Source organism: Pinus tabuliformis, chromosome 4_2, assembly GCF_031772625.1.
Source record: "Pinus tabuliformis cultivar Carrire ecotype Pingquan chromosome 4_2, CPIR1, whole genome shotgun sequence".
Classification (NCBI taxonomy): Eukaryota; Viridiplantae; Streptophyta; class Pinopsida; order Pinales; family Pinaceae; genus Pinus; species Pinus tabuliformis.
The window spans coordinates 593,140,027-593,163,595 of record NC_142304.1 but is presented as its reverse complement, the minus strand read 5'-3'; the positions used below and the strand labels follow the sequence as shown (position 1 = coordinate 593,163,595).

Genomic DNA, 23,569 nt, shown 5'->3' with positions numbered 1-23,569 from the left:
CTTACATTGTTAACCAAAATCTGGCAAAAGGGGCTTATGAATTAATAGATTTTGACGGTGTCTCTTTGGGTAAACCCAAAAATGGACTTTATCTGAAGAGATATTATACTTAAATTTCGGTGTGGAGATTTTTTGTTAGAATATTTTTCTTTACAGTTGGTGTGTTTTAGATTAGAAAAGTGTGCCTGGTTTAGAGATTTCTCTTATCATTATTCCTGCTTATCTTGATTTTACTCTTGATATTGCAGATGTCGACGTCTCTTCAAACATACATTGGTTTTACTGATGGTGCTTGTCGTAATACACGGAACATTTCTTCCGCATCTTGGGTTATCTATTCACCCTCTAATGAGTTAGTATCTATGCATGGGGTAAGCCTCGGTCAAACAACGAATAACATTGCAGAGTATAGTGTAGTGATTGAGTTATTATCTGAATCCATCTCATTTGGGATTCGGAGTTTGATTGTTAGGTTGGATTCTGAACTTGTTGTATTACAGCTTAACATGGTTTATGCCATTAGAAATCCAGTGTCGTTAAGATTATTTTTGAGAGTTCGTCTCTTGGAACGGGAATTTGATTACAATGAATATCAGCCTATTCCAAGACATTTTAATACAATAGCAGATGCAATTGCTTCTCGTATGATAAATAGACATTTACAATAATCAAAACAGTAAATTTAAAAGCATTCATAACACATTACACGAGATAGATGGTAATAATGATATATCATAGCATAGAAGAAGTGTGTCAAAATATACATCGTCTTCGATCATAGGTTGAAAAACACCTTATGATCGGCAAAAATGATAATACAAAAAGGACAAAAATGTCATGTGAGTCTAATGAAATCGATCATCCTATCCTTGGCGATGATCACGATAAGAAACCACTGCTCGGGCCACCCTACATAGGAACCTCCTAAAAGGGCCTGGGACCCCAATCACATATCTCTGTAACCTAAGTGGAATATCATCTATGCCCGTCTCTGGAATATCTACTGTCAAGCGCTCTAGATGATTCTCCAAGTCGGTGAGGATCTCTGTAGATTGGTCCTGTGGGGCTGGTACTGCTGCAACTGGGTGTCTCCTCTCGTAAGGCTGGAGAGCGGCTGGTCGTCATGGACCCACATCTGTATTTAAAACTTTTAATTGTCAGTTTTGGACGATTTAAAAATAATAATAATAATAATAATAATAATAATAATAATAAATAAATAAATAATAATAATAATAAATTTAATCCCGGATCAGGGTGGCACCATTGACCTTACGGTTTCCCATGCAAGGAATTAATGTCCGGTACTGCCAGTTGCAGAGCAGCGTGGCCTCCCGGGACTTAAACTCATGCGAGCTGGGGAAGGTTATTAATGTTGGATCGGTTGGCTGATTCACATTTATGCTCTGCGTTGATCGACGCAACATTCCTATTGTTATAATCATGCCGCTCCATAGCTCTTTCACCATGCCTTGTGCTCAGTCACGCGGTAACAGAACCTGGTTTGTGGAGGCTGTTGGTGATGGACTAATTCTGGTTCACTGCCGCGAGCTCCAAGCCAACTCTACCAAGGGACCTGTGGCTGAGGACGAGACTCATGGCGAGGCAGGCCATGCCATGGCAATCCCTGGCAGTGACTTGAGCGGCAATGAAGGTCTGAAGACTGGTGATATAGGTCTGGCTGAGAAGAAGAACCATGGCCCGGCAAAGGAGAAGTAGCGCCACTTGGAACTGCCTCTTTTTTGTTTCGGCTACTGTTTCAGGCTCGCGGTCAAGGTTCAGTGCTAATGTCCTACTGTTTTTGGCTTCCAAATGGGAATTTGGTGACACATTATGTGCTGGTTTGCAATGTTTTTGTGTTTCTGTGCTGGCTCAGTTCTCCTTCTCGGCAAAACATGTCTCTCTTTATGTCTATTATCTGGTTTCTTGATCTTTGTAACTAGTTTCCCCAGCTTATGTCTGTAAAGGGGCAGTTCTGTTCCGTCGAGTGCTTCCAAGCCTCGATACTATGTAAAAATATTTTGCCTTACAGTTAATAGAAGTTAGTATTTGCAGAGAAAAAAAAATAATAATAAATTTAAATTAATTAATTAAAACTTAGAAAGTGTTGAAAATGATTTTTATCTGAATCATCCCATTGCTCTCCTAGTGGAAGAGTCATGTCTGGATCACCACGATAATCCATCCCGGCATATGGAAAATCCTGAATCACAAAAAGTTGGTTGTTCAACCAACGAAAATACTCAGGCGGAAATCGAACAACCTTTGAGCCCTCATCAGGGTGACGGGCCATCAAAGCAATCCAATGCATTATCCTAGGCTCTTGAGGAAGACCAGCAGCAACAGGAATATGCTGCGGGGCTAACATGGGGATCCTCTCTAGAGCAAAGCTGACAACGATAAAACTGTATCCAAAGTTTTTCAACTGTCCATTCTTTGCTCTGGTTAGTTGGCCTTTCACATTTGCCAACACAACCTCACACCAGTTGAATATGGTGCCTCGATAACAGTCTACAGCCATCTGCATCTGGGATCCAGTAGCCACATGCAATGTTGCACTCCCGCATAGCCTGGTAACAGTGAATGCAATAACCTTAAGTTCAGGACGGTCGATAATTTTAATATCAATCCGTTTGTCCTTTGTTTGATCATTGCAAAACTCTAATCAGAGACTAGCGACAGACTGGCCACCTGGCCTAGTCCCGAAAAGAGATAATTGTTCACCTCTCTTAGGCAAACCAGTCAAAAAATATATGTCCTCTAGCTCGATTTCAAGCCAGTGGCCACCAATCACGAAACACTGGTCCTGTATGTTCCACCTGTCTACCAGCCATTGCAAGAGGTCTACTTGGGCCCTCATGCCTGGTATGGCCCAGAACTTAAACAGTTTGCATGCTCTCAATGCCTGTATTGTGGGCGAATGATTTATTGTGGCAAGATCCACATCCTCATGCTCGCGTTCTCGCCAAATAAGCATTTTGAGTGTCCTATAATGCAAAAAAGACATATTAGAACAATTTAGTTCGAAAAATTTTGGGCAAAAAATGGAGAAATTTAAGTTTTTAAAATCCATTTCGCGGGGTCCGCACCCACTGCTTAGAAATAGTGCGTAGGTCCGCACACATTGTAAGTAATAGGTACGGACCCACGACTTTTTTCTTTGTAGAAAAAAGTCTAGGTCCGCACACATTGAAAGTGATAGGTGCAGACCCACGACTTTTTTCTTTGTAGAAAAAAGTCGGGGTCCGCAGGGGCCGCATGATGCACCTGCGGACCCTCGCGGGCGATTTTCTAAACCAATTTCTCCTCCAAAAATCAAATTTAAAGCCTAAAAATGAAATGTAAATGGATGAAATGCAAGATAAGGAGGATGTGGATTACCTGGAGCTGACGGTTTTCGATTCCAACGGACGGATTTTCCAGAATCTTCACAGGAACTTTCTTACCCAAAATCTCTCACTTCTCACTCTGAAATCAAATGGTAAAAATGAAGTTAGAAAAGCCTTTTTTATAAGTTTTTTCGAATAAATGATTTTTTAATTTATTTATTTTTCACTTTAAAAAGGTAACTTTTTGAATACATTTTTATTTATCTTAAACAGGTATGAGTAATGTTTTGAGTTTTTGTGTAGAATATTGGATTTTTCGGGAAAATTGATCATTTTTCAACAAAGAGCATACTTTTATCACGAAAAAGCGAAACATTGGAGTCCTCTTTAAGCTCTTTTCTAACTCGTAAAATATGAAAAGACTACTGAGTTTTTCCCTTTTTTACTCGTTAAATGGAATTAAAAGGGCGGTCCACTTATAGCTCTTTTCTGACCATATAAAACATGAAAAGATCGCCAGACTTTTGTCGTTTCAAGTTCGATATTGGTTATAAAACGACGTGTCTTCGATCACTTTTTTAATTTTTCGGATCGGGGCCACTAATTATGAAAAGAACTCCTTGACCGTAATGGTCAAGCGGTTCTCTTGAGTATTATTTTATACTTTTTCGGGCTCAAGGGACACAAATTTACGAAAAAGGACCCCCATGGAGTTTTCTTAATTTTTTCTTTTGACTCCCTAAAATTGAAAAACACCAAGTTTTCCTATACTGGACTCATTAAAATTTAACAGTAAAGGACCTGTTCAATTTTAAACAGGAACGAACCACTCATTCTTAGGGTTCGAATTTTAAACCAAGTTGGACTCATCTGAAGGATGAGCTTATAGACAAGCAAATGTTATCCTCCTCAAGCTTGTCAAAAATAAAGAGGTACTTGCCAGAAATGGTGGGGGAAAAGAGAGAAAAATGAACCTGTTTTTTACACTTTGTTTTTTTGAAAAAGTCATTAACCACTCTTGAACACGACACTTTATGTTCACCTGGGTTGGGAAATCCTTTGCCTAACAGTTAATCAAACCATATTGAAAGTCTTCAACCAGTTTCTGGGTATTAGCTTTGGGTCAATTGTCACCAAGCCATCTGTAGTGTCATTATGTGTTCAAGAGATCAATTCAAACAAACCATTCATCTGCAAAATATCTGTCATCCATTTTGACAATCCCTGAGTTAGTCCTTGCCGATATATTTCTTCAAAACTTGATCTATGATTTCGTGTTGTGGACTTGCCTACGACAGATCGCTTTCTATCGACATCATCTCATTATCTAGGAAGTTGATCTAGAAATCATCAGTACCTTGAAATCTGCATACCATAATGCCATATTTCTCGCCTTCGACGATAGGTTGCATCATTGACCTTTGATCAAAGGATTCTATGACATGTTCGACTTCAACTCATTTATTCACATTTCATGGATTGTACAGAGTACTTTGAGAGCCATTGACATTACTAGTGGTTTCTCTCACACTTGTTAACAGTTCACATCATTGACTGGTAATCAAGTGGTTTCTACCATGTTCGACTTCGACACATTCATTCACATGGATAGAATCGTACTAGTTCGGGAAGCAAAAATCAAGACCCTGGATCTAGTTTCTACCATCCAAGCTACGACGAATTTTGTTATTCATTATACAGTGGATTTTTCATAAACAGATGGTTACGCCCATACTGTGTCTACACATGTCTATACTCTTGATGTATTACAAAATCATTCCTATATCAGAACGGTTTAGTCAGTTTTCTAGTCAGTTTTGATCTGAGTATGGGAATGCCTACCTCGGTGATGATATGTCTACATATATATGTTTTGCATTGAATGTTTTTACAGGTTCTGACTGGGGTGTCCACAGGATGATCCTTGAAATGATAAAGTACTTCACTCTTCATAGATGACAAACTCTATCTTCATCTATTACAGACTTCGCACTTTAGGGGGCAATCTGTTGCACTCAAAATTGTCACCTTGACATTCTGCAATCTGTGTGAGTCCATTACCACTCATACTTTCCTCCTTTGCAAGTCTTGAGCCTCAGTTCCTCATATCAAACCTTGAAAATAAGAGAAATCCCTCAAAAGTCTCTAAAACTCTGGTTCCGCACTTTCTCTTTGCATTACCTACGGTCCCGCACCTAATGGTCATGTCTCCTGTGCACCTGACCGCTCTGTCTCTATGTTATGGGTGTGAACCCTTGTAAAAGTTAAAAAGGCGTGAGTATATTCCAAAAACTCACTTTCAGTCATTTCTAGAAGCTTCTGGAAGGAATATTGAGGTGGCAAGTTCACTCTCTTAAGGTTCATGCATCCCATACCTTAAGGAGCTAACCCCTTGATGTGAGGAGCTTATCCCTTTGAAGGAGGATTCTATCCCTTCATAGGTGGACTTGTAATCTCCTTCCCTACACTATAAAATGAAGCATTGGGGTGGTTACTTGGAAGGTTAGAAGCTGAATATTTTTGAGGTGAAATGTTGTTGGAACTTAGTCTTCTTAGTTGAGTTTTACGGGGAGAGATTACATACCTCTATGATCTCATTTGGAAGAGTGCAAGGCTTGTCAAAGTAAAGGAAATTCCTGTTTCGGACCCCAGGAAGAGCTTGTTCAACATCAAGGCTGAAAAGGTTGTAAGGTTCTTCTACTTCAAAGTTAATACAAATAAGTTTGTTTATCTCAATAAGTTGTTGATTTATGGTTTATTTTATGGATTCCTTGATCACTATAATAGACATGATTTATGTTATTTGCTATGCAGGTGCTATTTGATGTTTGCTTGTTTGTGATTCTAGGTTCTCAAAGGTAACTCTTTCAAAGAATTGGAGGATGGCTACTACGAACAAGCGTTGGATCTAAGGTAGGGTCTTAACACCTCTATAGTATTTGTTCATAAATCACATCTGTCTAGAGAAAGATAGATTTGTTTGTCTATTTGTTGCTAGACTATCTTCTGATACTAGAGAGATCGGTCTTGTCTGCAATATCGATTTATCCGGCCAACAACAATGTAGCTATTTCAGATGTCCGGGACCATGTAAGCTCAACATTCATCTCTACCAGCAATGAAGTGTCTAAGAGCACCATTAATAAGGAAATTGTTGAATGCAATCCAGGAAATTATGGAGTTAGATACTTCTCTACACGCAAGGTATCAAATAGAAGACAAATCAAATAAACAAAACAACTGTTTATAAAAGAAGAAAGGTCAGACATTCTGAAACTCTTGTTCGAGAACATATGAAGACAACACCGATAAAAGGAGTTGCACATATAGGTAATATTGGTTCGAGTCCACTTACACAACTTGAAGAGAATCAAAATTTATTAGAAGCAAATAATAATTGCAAGAGGCGGGACAAAATAAGTTTTGTTGGTCCTGAGACATTGTATCCTGAGAAAAATGGGTTTTCAAAAATTTATCTGAATGTCAGGAGAAATGGTAAGAGACCCATTGTGAATGTTAAAAATATTCATTCAAAGGATGATGGAAACTTTTCAAACGAATCAATTCTAAAGAGGGATGATAAAATATATGTTATTCATACATCAAACATTATTATGCAACCTGGAAATTCAATGGAAAGTAGTCTTTCCAAAAGGTTTGTAAATGAGAATTGTTTAGGCAATCTTGGTGATTGTAAGGTGCATACATTGTCATTTTATTCCAATTCAGACAGAAAGGACACAAATAATGAGAATTATGTTGAAGATACTTGTGGAATCAATTTTAATACAAGATATTGTGCAACTCTTCCCAACCAAGCTATGAAGATCCACGCATTCTAGGTGAAGGCAAATGCAATAAGAAGTGTAAGGTATGTGGCACTTGGGAAGATTCAACTTCAACACTGATATGTGATATGTGTGAAGAGTCTTTTCACGGCTTGGCAATGAGCAACGGGGGTGAAATTTGTTTGGACAGATTTTTGAGAGAGAAGAAGAGGAATTGCAGGGGGCATACAAAGGCTTGGAAGCGTACTTTCACATTTCCAGAGTCATTCGCAGTGAAATGCATGGTTTTGCTAAGAATTCCTGACATGATCACACGCGAAGGTCCTTGCACCACTCTTTCCCTCAATGAAATTGTGGGCAAGCTTCCCACTGACTCGCTTGACGCCGCCTGCGTCGTCAAGATTATGCGCTTCATCATGGCAAAGGGAATTTTCAGCGCCTCAAAAAGTGCACAGGAGGGCAGTGCCTTTGAGATGATATATGGCCTCATGCCCACGTCCAAGTGGCTCGAGAAAGAGCAAGAGATTTTTATGGCACCCACGCTGGTGATGCAAAACAACGTGATAACGTTAGCGCCATGGTGCCGTTTCAACGAGTGCGTGCTTGAGGGAGGTGTTGCGTTTAGGAAGGCCAATAGTGCAGAGATCTGATCTTATGCCTCTGGTCATCCTGACTTCAACAATCTCCTCAATGAAAACATGGCCTGCAACGCCAGATTTGTGATGAAGGTTATTATGTCGAAATACCAACGATTCCACTCCCTCAATTCCTTGGTAGACATTAGGGGCGGGACTGGAACCACTGTGGCAGAGATTGTTAGAGCTTATCCTTTTATCATAGGCATCAACTACAACCTCCCTCATGTCATGGCCACTGCTCCACCTTTTCCAGGTGTGCAGCACATGGGAGGAGATATGTTCTAAACAGTGCCCACTGGCAATGCCATATCCATGAAGTGGATCATGCATGACTAGAACGATGAGGATTGTATCAAGATAATCAAGAATTGCAGGAAAGCGATCTTTGATACATGGAAGCTGAACATAGTAGACATGGTTCTAGACGTTGATCAAGGAGATATTACTGATAAAAAGAGAAAGAAGGTCGTGGATCTAATTATTGGCATAGTATTTGATCTAGTAATGGCGGCGCATAGTTCCACAGTAAAAGAGAGAACATAGAAAGAATGGAAGAGAATTTTATTGGAAGGCTAGTTTATTCGTTACAACATAATCAACATTCTAATCTTACAGTATGTTATAACTACTATGTCCACCAACAGTCAGATATCGCCACCCTCCGTCACCAACCTTTCAAACAACGACGACAACACGACCCGTAGCTCTATATTGAGTCACCCTTGCACAATTGCCAACTTCATCTCGACCCACTAACTGGTTCCATCTGACTGCTCCCCTATCTCCGCGTCCACAACCTCTGCCTCCGACTTTTCATTTTCTTCCGCTGGTCAATTAACCAAACCTTCGGTCAAATGACGTATCGTTACGCTTTTCGGGTAATCAAAAGTTATCCTAAATTAAATATATATTATTATTATTATTTAATTAATTTAAAAAATAAATAATAATAAATATTTTAATTATTAAAAAAAACAACAACAACAACAACAATTCCAAGGGAACGTCACTAATGAGCTATACATGCCGATACAATTGACGAATTATCTATATTAAGATGAAAAACACAAGGTGAAGAAAATTGTCAGCATTAAAGCTTTGAGGACAAAGATTTTGAAGGAAGGGACAATGTTACGAATATAAATTATATAAAATAAAATGAATAAAAACAAAACAAAATAATAAATAATCAAAATATTGATTATCTTAAAAGTCATTAGTTAAGTGAAAAGGCATGTCTAAAAGACATGCTCAATCATGAAAAGACACCTGCCTAGGTATATAAGCAGGGTCTCATTATAACATTCAACATCCCTTGTACATTTCATATATTGATAAAATATTATTTATAAATAAATTTGTGTATTTTATATTAAAAGCACATACACTCTTAAGTTTTGTTGCTTCATCAGCAAAATTGTTGGTCCTTCCTCCCAATCCCCAACAATACTTAAATTCATGATTTTCTTCAGGGTTGATGATAATTCCTCCCCCTCTTGCCATCCTTGGGTTCCTTTTGAAGGTGTCATATAAAAAAAAAAAAGTCCAACCTTTACGAGATTATTTCCAAGTTTCAAATTTAGAGTTCGAAAGGTGGAGCTTCCAAGTCACCCTAGAATGGAGAGGAGCTGAAGATGGAGAAGTGATTGAGCGCAAAGGCTTTGGAAAGAGATGTAGCTAGTAGATTTGGATCCTATCCAAGTAGGAATATTGTTCCTTTAGATGGCCCCTATTAAATTCAAGACAAAAATAGAGGGCTTTCAGTGCAGTTTCTCTTAGGGGAATGTTATCATTGTTTAAGACAACAGAGTTACGGGATAACCATATTTTCTAGCAAGTGTATTTTGGAAGGGAACACCAAATCCATTTGAGTTTATGTTTACCATTGAAAGAAACCTTTATGATGCTTGTGCCAATCGAAAAAGAAGGCTGAAGGATTTGTAGGCAAAACAAGTTTGTCATCAAGCAAGGCAAGTGTTAATGTCGAGACCCAAGAAGTAAAGGGGTAAGTCTGATAAGAAGACATGATGAATTGATTCAACTTAGCTAATTGACAAGTGGGAGGAGGAGGGGGGGTACATTCAAGGTTCCACTTAGACCACATCCTAGAATGATCCCACTTGGAGAGCTGAGTGAGGGAATTGATTCCTTTCCTATCCAAGTATTCTTTGAGAGGGAGGAGACTGACATTATTTTGTAGCGGGGGTCTATCCATGATAGAATCAGTCTAGATGTACATATTGGATGCATTCCCGAGAATATATTTTATATGTTTTTTAATGAGATTGACTGTAGATGCAATGAGTTTCCATGCAGATGACTTGCTCCTCCCGTGGTGAAGGAAATCATTCAGACCCTCATTATTTACCTAGATGTATTTTGCATATAAAACTTGGACCCACCATAAATTTGGATTATCTTTCATTTTTCAGGTGAGCTTTGCTCCTAAGGCCTAATTCATAAGCATTGGGTCAGGAATTCCCAACCCTCCATGCGAGCTGGGAGCTCTGACCGTTGGCTAGTTTATCCAGTGATTTTTTTTTCTGGTACCTTTGCTACCCTCCCAAAAGAATTTTCATATGTTCCTACCCAAACTTTGGAGAATGTACTAAGGAGCAAGAAAGGTTGACGACTGATATATAGGAATTGTTGAAAGCACAACCTTCATCAAGATAATTCTCCCAGCCAAATCGAGCCATTGGTCCCCCTCGATTCAAATTTGCCTTTTATTTTGGATAAGACCAAATGTCATGCTTGAGTGAATAACATTTTGAGACAAATGGGAATACCCAAGTACTTAAACTATTTCCATCTTTCCACCACACTGAATCCAAAAACATCACCAATTTGATTTCTTATGATGATAAAGACAATCCAGGAGTAGATATGAGATTTGGAAGAATTAGACTGACCTCCCGAATTCATAATGAAGTTATCGATCACGATATTAAACCTTCTAGCTATAGTCACCTAGGCTCCTCAAAGGAGTAAAGTGTCATCGACAAACTAAGAGTAGTTTGCGCTCTTGATGCCAGGGTTAAATCGAAGACCTAGAAGATGACCCATGATGCATTCATGCTCCAAGAACCTACTTATAGACTCAGCTTCCAGGATGTATAGGAAAGGCGATAAGGGGCATCCTTGCCTTAGGCCTTGAGAAGCTCTGAATAATCTAGTTGCTTTGTCGGTTAAAAGAGGGGTGATCCATGGAGAGCTTATGAATAATGAGATCCACTGAATAAACTTTGATTTGAACCCAAATTTGCCCACAATACGAAAAAGAAAACTATGCCTGACACGATCGAAAGCATTCATTGTGTCTAGTTTGATTATCATGCCCCTAATGGATTGACTAGACACAATAGCTTCCTGCACATGAATAATGTTATCTAAAATAGTGTCGGCCACAAACCCCCTCCGATTTTCTAAGATGGTTGAGGGGAGGATATTTTTAATCCTTTCATCTAGCGTCTTAGAGATGACATTGTAGGATACATTGCACAAAGAGATATGTCTAAATTGCCTAAAGGAGGATGGATTACGATATTTAGGAATGAGGGCTAAAAATGAAGAATTGATACCTCCACCTATGCAAATATGCTTTAAAGACTAACCAATCATTCTGTAGAGGCATCTTTTGATGTTGTCCCATAACAGATAGAAGTGGGTTGAAAATACATCGGGGCCCAAACATTTTTTGGAAGGAGAAGACAAATCTATGGATTTCTGCTTCAGTGGGGAAAGATGTGATGGATTTGTTTAACTCTTCTGGGATTAATTTTGGAATGTGACCCAACATATAATATTCAACTTCAAGGGATGGGGGATTAGATTGAGTATACACATTATGGAAATGGGCAACTTCTTCGTCTTTTATTTGATGGAAGTTTGTGATCTGGAGATCGTTAACACAAATTTCTTGAATGGTATTCTTCCTTTCCTGATTCTTGGCCTGTTTGTGAAAGAACTTGGTGTTCCTGTCTCCAGCGTCCATCAAAACGCTTTGTAATTTTAACCTCCAAAATTATGCTTCTTCTTTCAGAAGGGTATGATAGTTTTCAAAAAGTGATTAGTCTCTTGAAATTAGATCATGGGAGACATGTTCATTTTCTAGGGTGGATTGGATATACACTATCTCTTATTCCAAGGTTTGGATGGATTCTTGTTTATTTGAATGAGCAGTGAGAACCCAAGATTTGAGATAGACTTTAAGGCATTTGATATTTTTTCCCAAATTTGGATTGGGATTTTGTCCACCCAAACCGACCAGGAGGAGGAGACTACATTTGAAAATTTAGGGTTGTGGATCCAAGTCAGGCTGAAGTGAAATGGGGCATAACTAAAATTAAGAGGAGGGAGGAGGTCTAGTTTGAATAGGTGATGGTTAAATCCATTCCAAGGGAGGAAAACAAATTTAATAGAAATATTACACTCCATAAAGGAAAAAAACAAGGAACCAATCAAGTATGGCAGCTATATGACTAGCTCTAACCCTCATGTTGTTCTAGGTATATTTGTATTTTAGAGGTTTTATATTCATTAGCTTAGAGTGGTTGATTATATCCTCCATTTGTTCTTGGAAGGGGTCTCTGGCATGGACACCTCCTTTTTTCTCCCATCCATGCATGGTGGTATTGAAATCACCACCATAGATACTATGAAGCCCAAATTTAGAATTAAGAATATTATGAAGAGAAGTCCAACATTACTTTCTTGAAAGTTAACAGGCATATAAACATTTATGATTACACTTACCTAATTTGATGAAAGATCAAAAAAGGATGTAGCCAACGAGTGATTGGTCTTCATCGAGGAGAGAAGTTGAGATTTATTGGTGTTGTGCAAATGCCTCCAAAGGAACCTCAAGCACTTACAACACATATGGCACTACCATACCATACTTTGGAGTGGATGGTCATAATTTCTTGCTCTTAAAGTTAGGTTTCCTGAAGGAGAACCACAAAGGGTTTTTCTTTTCGAAATAAAGACTTGGCTTCTGATCTTCGTCTTTCAGATCCTAGCCCTCTGCAATTCCATGATAGGGATAACTTTATGTGTTTTTAGCTTGCCCCTTTAAGAGGGGCATGACCGATACTTCTTTTATTTCCTTTACTGACCATATATCCTTGGTGGATGATTGCGGGTCGATGACCAAGTTCCTTTTATTTTTTCTATTTGCTTAATTCAGATTTCTCTATTAGATTTCTTGCCAGAGCGTCAAGTTTGTTGGTATTTTTTCTTTATCTTCTCCTTTGATTTCTTATCTTTCGAACTAGGTATGACATGTCCTTCACCTCCACCCCTTGGGGAGAGGAATCATTCTCTTCTTTTGAGGAGTCTCCTTGAGATTATTCCTGGTGGTCAGAGGAGTGTATCATCTCCCTTGAGCCCTTATTCAACTGAAGATCTTGCTTTGAGGAGGGGGGATCCGAGACTGTGGATTCTTAATGAGAAATTTCCCACTATTTTATTTCGTTGACAAGAGATTCAAATATGTTATTGTGGTTTCCTTGATGTGCTAAGTTATTGGTACCTTCTCCATTGACTTTTACAGTGCTTTGGGTTGGACCTTTTTGTGCTTTTTTCGCTGTCTATTGGGTCATAAGGGGTTATTGTTTATTTTTATCTTTTCTTCTTTTAGCCTGATTCCAATTGTCCCTAAATTCTCCTTGTTTGTGTTGTTATTCTTGCATCTTTGCACAGTATTAGCAAAGTGGCCATAGTCATGACAACTCTTACACTTGAAAGGGAGTTTATCATAGTTTACTTCTTGAATATGGGTCCAGCTATCTAGGTTGAGGTTGATAGCTATGGGTATCCCTTTGCCTAGTTCGACTTCCACACATATTCTAGCACGTGAAAAGAGTCTGTCTCTTGGTTCTGCACAATCTATATATATTTCTCCAATGCACTTCCTATGTTCCTAAAAATGGTGTCATTCAAGTAGTGTAGGGGGAGAAATGGAAGCTTCACCCATACTGGAACTGAGGAGGGGATATGGTGGGCTGGTTGTAGGTGTTAAGGATAATCATTTAAAACTAGAAACGATTTCGTCAAGTTCGGGTGGAACTTCTTCTCAGGTTTTCTTTGGAGTATCAGTCATCAAACTCCAAATTTTAACTATTCTGCTAAAATAGCAGAATTGGTTAATTTACCCAGAATATGGAAAACTTCCACTTTTTCTACGGAATCAAAAGGAAGTAAAACTACAGTTCATATCCTTATCGCGTCCAAAATTCCACAAACCTTTAGCACATTAAATCTTTGTCATCTATCTCATTCCTCAATCTGACGGTTATCGTTTCACCTACTCGCCAACTAGCTTGGCCGATCCCCACCATCGATCAATCCCACTTAATCCAATGACTATCGTGTAATATCGCATGGATTCTTGCTTGATTGATATCCGATCAAGGGCGTGCAAGAAAAGTAGTTTTCTCGTGCTACGTGTCACCTGCTAAGGGTAATCGCGTGAAATTTTAGAATACCACTTACCACTTTGAGACAACGTGAGATAAAACTTACACCTACGAAGACCACTCTTCTATTCTGATTAACATCTATGCTTGTTGGCACACGATGACCATTATATTTGTTATATTTGTCTGATCAGACGATTCAAATCTTCTCCTGGGTTTCTTGCGAATTTATCAGGTTTCCTCGCCAGACTTAGCACTTCTGCCAAGTTTAGCCTGTCTCTAAATTATTTAAATACACAGTGAGTGAAGATTTAGATGCGACAACACAAGATTATACAAACTCAACGAAACTCAGAAAAATTTCAAAGGAAATTAAAACCTCCGGGATTTGACCATTCGTTCACAGTATTCACAAAGATATAGAGAGATTCCAAATTTTACATTCAAACCTTCTTCAACCAAAATCTTTCTAAAATCTGTCAAAATCCTATTCTACTAATTCAAAACTTACATAAATACCAGTACATACAACAATCAGATCTTGAATCAATGGATCGAATCTGCCTAATCCTAGATAACATCTAATCGGCATGATATTCTCCTCGAGAATCTCAACTAAGCTTAAATACTTGAATTAATTACAAGATAATTCAAATCCCTGAATTCTAGCTCAAATCCTATCCAGAAAGCTTTGTAAAGTGATAGCTGAAGGATCCCACTCCTTCGCTTGTAATTTTTTTTGTATTTTTGGAATAAAATTCTAAGTCTTATGTCTTCAAGCCTCATGCTCCTTAATCAGATATTGACTCAGGACCTTAATGATAGCTAAAAATTCAAAATGTTAGAAAGAGTGTCGAACCTGAACGACTGGATAGATCTCATCTTCCTGATTCCGGCACCGTGAATGGTTTGAAAAACTGACACCGTATGAAGAAGTTATCGCAATTTGAAAAAGTCCAATAAACTGCAAATTCCAAGAATAAAATGATTTTTTGGAAAATATTAAAAAAAAAATATTCCTTCAAATATTCCTTTTGGCCGACCAATCAGGAACTGACACGTGGCAATCCTGGAGGCCGCCATGTGGCCCTAGAATGGTATTGTATAATTATGTTGGGGGTCTGATGGAGTCGAACCAATGACCTCTAGCAAGATAAGACCGCGTGCTACCACCTCCGCTAACGATTGTTTCTTAACCTATAACGTTTGCGGTGTACATTTATTTTATAAATGTTTGAGGATTGGGGGTTAGGACTGCTAGTGGTCTTACCCGCCAGCGGTCCCTGAAAGCTGTCACATGCTTGTATGTAACTGCCGATTGAAACAAACCACGTGGTTTGTGGGATGACCGCTAGCCTTAACAGCCTTATCCCTAACCACCGGGAGTATACCTATCACATGCGCGCCTGAATTTTATGATTATGGTTAGAATTTGGTGATAAAGTTGGTGGATTCCACTATTTTCGAGCCTACTGCCAGATTTGGCAGCCTTAACTGGAGTTCTTCCAGATTTGGAGGAGGATCTTTAGGGAAGATTACCTAAAGGCACTCCAGGAGTAGTTTTCGACCTAAGGGAGTGAAACAAGAGGCTAGCTAGGATAATTGAAGCCTTTTGAAGCCAATGGAACAGTCCAAAGAAGCTGAAGAGGCCATCTTCAAGGATATTTTCATCTAGGGAGATTTTGGAGCTCAGGGCCACCAGGGGTTGGAGAGAGTTGCAGGAGCTACCAATATTCGTTCTCAGCAAACCAACAGTCGTTCCTGATTGTATTGAGTCTTCTGAATCCATTGCAAGCATTTACAGAAGCATCTGGAGACTTCTAAATGCCAAGATGCTATAGAAAAGTTTCAGGCAGCCCAGTGCTAACCGTGGAGGAAGGCCTAGATTGGGGATGCAATACTCATTTTGAGAAAATGAATAGTCTATTGTTGAGGTTTGATATGTGCTAGAGATAGTAGAAGAGGTTTCAAAGACAGTTGAAGAATTATGAAGGAGTTAGTGCCGGCAAGAAGCTCAGGGAAGCTCAGTGCACCTATTGAAGGAATCAAGTCTAAGGGATCATAGATCTGTTTGCAGAGTGATCACAACCATGACAGGGATATAGATGGTTTCTAAGTCCATTGGTTCAGTTCATTAATATTTGGAGTTGAGTGTGGAACTTGTAAAATAAACTTTGCCATAATCCCAAAGAGCCAAGTCAAGATGACAGAAGCTCAAGGAGACGTAGCCCACGATATTTGTGTGAACTCCTAGATTAAATTTTTTGTTATGTGTTTATGTTTATTTGTTGCATTATATGGTTTCTATGTGTGTTTAATATCAACGGAATCAAATCAACTTAAAGCACTTAAACAGTTAAAAACAAACAAAGACATACACCTATTTCAAGTACTTAATTTCGCAATTGTGAACATAAGCTAGATCATATATTTGTAAGCTTTGGAGTGAGAGGTTCTTGTAAGCATAACAAGTTGTTAAACCCTCATTTCAGATCAGGTGGTATCAGATCAGGATGCTTGATTGACAAAGCAAAATATTGCTTGTTTGACTTGATAGGTGTTTAAACAATACAAAGGATTCTACTATTCGATTGTTTGTAAACTGACTATTGTTTGAGTTTACAAAGGTGAAGGGAAAGATACTGATAAGCTAAGTCCATGAGAGGACAAAAAGGAAGAAGGGTTGAAGGCATTCTCCTTGCCCCAAGGACCTCAAGACAATCCTTAAAACATAAGAGGGTTTGTTTGCAAAAGACTGCTTGAATGAGAATTTGATTCTACTACCATCTAGTTCATAAATTTGTCATTAGTTCTTTGAAAGCTTTGTGAATTTTGTTGAAGTGAATTTGTTCATTTTGATAATGACAACTTCTACAAGTGAGTTTTCCAAATCCTCCTCCTTCATAAGATTATTTGATGAAGACATGAAGCGAGATTTGTTCATCATGATGGATATGGTGAGAGAAATGAGCACCGAACTTCGAGAGTAGTTGAATTCCATGAAGGAAGAGAAGCAGTTGCTCTTTGACAAATTGCAGGAAATGGAGAGACAACTTCATATTGCAAATATGGATATGGAAAGTGTGCATGAGTTGGAGACACAATTCCTTGCTGCTAAAGAAGCCTTAGTCAAGTATCAGCTTGAAGAAGAGGTAAAAAATTCTAGTTAGTATTCAATTTCCTCTAAGAATGTTTATGTTGGTTCTTTTGAAAAACATACAAGAGGAATAGGGTCCAAGTTGATGTAAAAAATGGGCTATGAAGGAAAAGGATTGGTCAAACATGCACAAAGCGTTGTTGAGCCAATAATGGTTGAGGAAAGGCCTAAGTATTTGGGTCTTGGCTATGGACAATCTTATGGAGAAAGTTCCAAAGCAGCCATGAAGGAAATTGAAATAGTTCCTAGAAGGAGTTTCATTTTAGGTTCCCTACCTCAAGTTTGTAAAGACTATATTCTTGGTGAATGCAATAGTTTGAAACATACTTTGCAGGAAGAAGGTGTACATAAGCATGCACTTGAACCAGAAAGTTGTGAAAGCTCTAAAACCATTGAAGGGATTGATGGTGTTCCGAAGGGAACTACTTCTTCATTTGATTCACCTCCTCATGAAGGTAATGAAGGTGAAAGAGAAAGGTATAAATCTGATTTCCATCACACTTCTTTTGATTATGTTAAGCATGGTAAATTTCCACATAAGCATTGGAAAGGAATGCATGTTCCTTTTGTGGTTTGGTTAACCATAGTGTTTCTAGATGTTGGAATAGAATTGCCACATACAAGAAACTTTTGAAGGAAAGAAGGCAAGAATCCAAATGTCCATTGGACAAGGCAAATTATGTTGTCAAGAAGATGAACATGTGTTGTACTAATTGCCATAAGCAAGGACATATTGTTGAAAGGTGTTGGACTCTAAATCCAACAATGCTTCCACTAAATTTGAAGAAAGTGGAAAAAGAGTATGGTAAGAATGGAAAGGAAGTTTCCATAATTGATGTGTTTCAGGATGATCCGTAGTTAAAGGAAGCACCTTTGGTGTGGATTTGTAAGAAATGCTTAGAGTTCTTATCCAATTAAAGTTACATGTGTTTTGATGTGAAAAGAAATGTGTCACATCTATTTGCATTTCTTTGCTCATGGAATGCAAGTTGCAGGATGGAAAAGTTGAGTATGTTGACTCGCTTTATTGCAGCAAAATTATATTCATTTCAGCTTTGAAAGTACATGTACATGTGATCAAGGATCTTGTACTTATGATTGTACTTAAGAGAAATTTGAAGAATCGAATAAATGCATGAGGATGGAATGTATGAACACAGGGATGTTAATGATTTCCATGTATTTGAACATGTATGTAATTGACTTGATGGAAAGCAATCGACCATCATATTATTTTGTTTAAACATGCATGTAATGTCATGTCGACTTGGAAGAGTTGATTTGGTCTCCAAGATTGTAAAAGGGAGATACTGATGAAGTGTTTTATCTTTGTAAAAGAATCATTAAAATTCTTTTTGTACATGCTTGACTTGAAGGGTCAATTGTTGAAAGGGCATGTTTTTGTCAGCTTGGGATTTAGTCGATCATTTGTACACAAGATGTAAAGACATGTTGATGATTCACATGATGTGAAATTTGTTTCTTTTGATGGAGGAAGAATTTATGACATCAAGTTGTTTTCTTGTATTTTGACATCTTTTGCTGAAGGAGATTTGCAGCAGCGAAGGTCACCATGGAAGTGGCTTGGAAGCGATGTTCAGCTACCTTCTGTAAATTCTGAATGAGTTCAAGGAAGACAGTTCTTAACAAGAGGACAAGCGCATCTAGGAAGGGAAGTGTTGACTACCTTCGAGTTTTGGTTCAAAGGCACTAGCCATGCAAGCAAGTGTATGAAGGCTGAAAGAAAAGGGTACCGTACTCTCATCTACTGTTTAGATTAGTATATCAGTCTTTTGGGGTCAAAAAGATTCCTAATGGGGAGGAGTGATCAGATATTGATTAAAGATCTTAATGATAGCTCAAAATTCAAAGTATTCGAAAGAGTGTCGAACCTGAACGACCGGATAGATCTCGTCTTCCGGATTCGGGCACTGTGAACAGTTCGAAAAACTAGCACCGTAAGAAGAAGTTATCGCAATTTGAAAAAGTCCAGTAAACTGCAATTTCCAAGAATAAAATGATTTTTGGATATATATATATATATATATATATATATATATATATATATATATATATATATATATATATATAATTCCTTGGAATATTCCTTTTGGCCTACCAATCAGAAGCTGACACATGGCAATCCCGGAGGCTGCCACGTCGCCTTGGAATGGTATTTGTAAAATTATGTTGGGGGTCCGACAGAATCAAACCCATGACCTCAGCAAGACAGGACTGTGCGCTACCACCTCCGCTAACAATTATTTCTTAACCTATAATGTTTATGGTGTATATTTATTTTATAAACATTTGAGGATTGGGGGTTAGGACCACCAACGATCCCCAAAAGTTATCACATGCTTGTATGTAACCATCGATTGAAACAAACCACGCGGTTTGTGGGATGATCGCCAGCCTTAACAGGCTTATCACTAACCACCGGGAGTATACCTGTCACATGCGCGCTCGAAGCCGACGGTTACGGTTAGCAGTTGGCGGTAAATTTGGCGGATTCCGCTATTTTTGGACCTGCTACCAGATTTGGCAGCCTTAACTGGAGTTCTTCCAGATTTGGAGGAGGATCTCTAGGGAAAATTGCCTAAAGGCACTCCAGGAGCAGTTTTCGGCCTAAGGGAGTGAAACAAGAGACTAGCTAGGCTAATTGAAGCCTTATGAAGCCAATGGAATAGTCCAAAGAAGTTGAAAAGGCCATCTTCAAGGAGATTTTCATCCAGGGAGACTTTGGAGCTTAAGGCCACTAGGGTTGGAGGCAGTTGCAGGAGCTACCAGTATTCGTTCTCAAGGAACGAACAGTCATTCCTAACTGTACTGAGCCTTCTGAATCCATTGCAAAGGTTTACAAAAGCATCTGAAGACTTCTAAAGGCCAAGATGTTGTAGGGAAGTTTCAGGTAGCCCAGTGCCAACCGTGGAGGAAGACCTAGATTGGGGATGCAGTGCTTATTTTGAGCAAATGAACAGTCTATTGTTGATGTATGATATGTGTTGGAGACAGTAGAAGAGGTTTCAGAGACAGATGAAGTATTTTGAAGGAGTTAGTGCCATCAAGAAGCTCAGGGAAGCTCAGTGCACCAATTGAAGGAATCAAGTCTAAGGGATCTTAGATCTGTTTGTAGAGTGATGACAACCATGAAAGGGATATAGATGGCTTTCTAAGCCCATTGGTTTAGTTCAGTAACATTTGGAGTTGAGTGTGGAACTTGTAAAAGAAACTTTGCCATAAACCCAAAGAGCCAAGTCAAGATGACAAAAGCTCAAGGAGACGTAGCCCACGATATTCGGGTGAACTCTTAGATTAAATTTGTTGTTATATGTTGATGTTTATTTGCTGCATTATATGGTTGTTATGTGTGTTTAATATCAACATAAAAAAATCAACTTAAAGCACTTAAACAGTTAAAAACAAACAAAGACATACACTTGTTTCAAGTACTTAATTCCGCAATTGTCAACATAAGCTAGATCATATATTTGTAAGCTTTGGAGTGAGAGGTTCTTATAAGAATAACAAGTTGTTAAACCCTCATTTCAGATCACTCCTGCATTAGACTCCTGAGGACAAAATTCTTCATGGGCTCCTGTCCATGAGCTCTTTTACAAAACTGCCCAACTTTTGTAGCATGGCATCTGTCATCTAGGTAGCATCCGCAATTGGTTGATCCTTCCACTTAATCAAATACTAAAAATACTCATGTCCTCTTGTCTTTTTAAACAATCTCTTGTCTAAAATCTTTTCCGGCTCAATGCCTTTGCTATAGGTAACTAGTCTACCCAATCAACCTCTTGTTCTTCTTTCCCTTCTCTTGTATCATTTGCATTTCTATTTTCATACGTATACAAATCAACAACATTGAAAATTGGAGATATTCCAATGTCAGGGGCTAATTCAATTTCATATGCATTTGCAGAAAATTTCCTCAAGACTTTGCATGGTCCAATTTTCTTAAATTTTAACTTGTTATACTCCCTTTTTGAAAATCTTTCCTTCCTTAGGTGTGCTAAAACCAAATCTCCAACCTCAAAATTAACTTCTCTCTTCTTCAAGTCTGATCTGCTCTTGTACTTTATGTTGCTATCGTGTAACTAATGTTTTACCTGTTCATGTATTACTTGAATCTCTCAAGCAAAATCTTCTCCTTTAGCACTTCTCATTTCAACTTTTCCCTAGTCTCTTAATTCAAACACTCCTCTTGGGTGCATTCCATAATCTATATGGAATGGACTCTGCCCTGTACTCCTATTAGGAGAATCATTATAAGCATATTTAGTGTGTGCCAAAATTTGATCCTACTGTTTTGGATGTTCACTTACAAGACTCCTCAGAAGATTTCCCAAGATTTTGTTTACAACTTCAGTCTGTCCATCAGTGTGAGGATGATAAGCTAAACTGAAACTCAGTTTAGTACCAAGTTTCTTCCACAAGGTCCTCCAGAAATGACCAACAAATTTGGTGTCTCTGTCTGAAACTATGCTCTTAGGTAACCCATGCAACCTTACAATCTCCTTAAAAAACAAATTAGCAACGTGAGTAGCATCACTAGTATTATAACATGGAATAAAATATGCCATTTTAGAAAATCTGTCAACCATAACATAAATTGAATCATTTCCTCTTTGAGTTTTTGGTAAACCCAAAACAAAATCCATACTTACCATATCCCAAGGTCTATCTGGAATAGGTAATGGAACATACAAACCTGTGTGTTGGCTCCTTCCATTTGCATACTAATAGACTTTACAATTTTTCACATACTTCTCCACTTCAGATCTTGTCTTCAGCCAAAAATAAAACCGACTCAATTACTCATAAGTCTTGTCTGCACAAAAATGTCCTCCAAGTCCACCACTATGTTTCTCCTTGATTAAATTTTCTCTCATAGAGCAATTTGGTATGCACAGGTGGTTTCTTTTAAACAACGATCCTTCTTGGAAGAAAAAATCCAACCACCTTTTTCTTTTTTTCTTTTTTTTTTTTTTTTTTTTTTTTTTTTTGCAACATGAAAAAAAGCGGTATGTTTATTGTATTAATAAAAAATATACAAAATAAAAAGTATACAACATTTTGATATGTCAACAGTTCAGTACATACTGACGGGCATATGAAGCTATATCAAAAAACTGAACATAGAGAGAGCAAACAAAAAAAAACAGACCTATCTATGGGAACCGTTGGTCCAAAATATAGCATAAATAACAGCATATGCGAGATTCATAAGTAGGAGAATAGAGAACTTATCTGTGGACATCACAAAATTTGGAGGTGTGTACCCATTATGGAGAAATCTTGGATCTGGCAGGGGCAGTTGTCCACATTTATCTGCAGTCTCCATATGCCCGGTGGAGATGTGAGCCCTTGCTTGGACAATAAGTCTGCTCTTCGATTTTTCCCTCTAGGAATATGGGAGATGTTGTAGTCCTTCCTGGTGCGCTACCAATCCATAATCTTGTTTAACCAGCCTGAAAGATGTATATTTCTAATTCGGCTTTTGGATAGAACATGCTCGATGGTGACTTTGGAGTCTCCATATATGTGGAGGTTTTTGTTGCCAAGGAAATAAGAGAAAGCAATGAGACCAGCGAGGGCCATAATCTCCGCTTTACTATTTGTACCGGGACCTCCGTTCCAATAGATGTCATATGATTGTCCTTCTTCCGGAATAATGTGAATCCCACAGGCACAAATGTTCCTCTAGGCTGCACCATCAAAAAAAGCAATTGGATAATCATAGAGATAATTATGAATCATCATCCTTCGTTGTTTGACTGTGGGTTGTTGTGGATGAGCGATAGCCACTTACTTATGTTTAACAAAACAGGATTTTTACAAGCTTCAAATGCCTCTTTAAAATCTAAATCTTTCTCATATAATTCTTTAATAAAATCAAAACCCAACAATTCAATTTGACTTTCTTGAACTAAAATGCCTTTTCTACTTAAGGCATCTCCTACCTTGTTTGATTGGCCATTTATATGTTTTAATACAAAAATAAAACTTTGAAGATATTCTACCCATTTTGCATGTTTCTGACTAAGCTTTGGTTGTTGCATAATGTACTGTAGTGCATGATTGTCTGAATAAAGTATAAACTCTTTAGACATCAAGTAATGTCTCCATTTTTTCAACGACTACACAACTACATAAAATTCCTTATCATAAGAAGAATATTTCTTCTTCAATTTATTCAGTTTTTCACTGAAATAAGCTACAGGTTTGTCCT

General features: G+C 38.2%; 1 pseudogene; it reads left to right on the top strand.

The window, feature by feature from the left end:
• The first annotated feature begins 7,245 nt into the window (after window positions 1-7,245).
• LOC149170693 ((R,S)-reticuline 7-O-methyltransferase pseudogene) lies at window positions 7,246-8,511 on the top strand (annotated as a pseudogene).
• The last annotated feature ends 15,058 nt before the right edge of the window (window positions 8,512-23,569 follow it).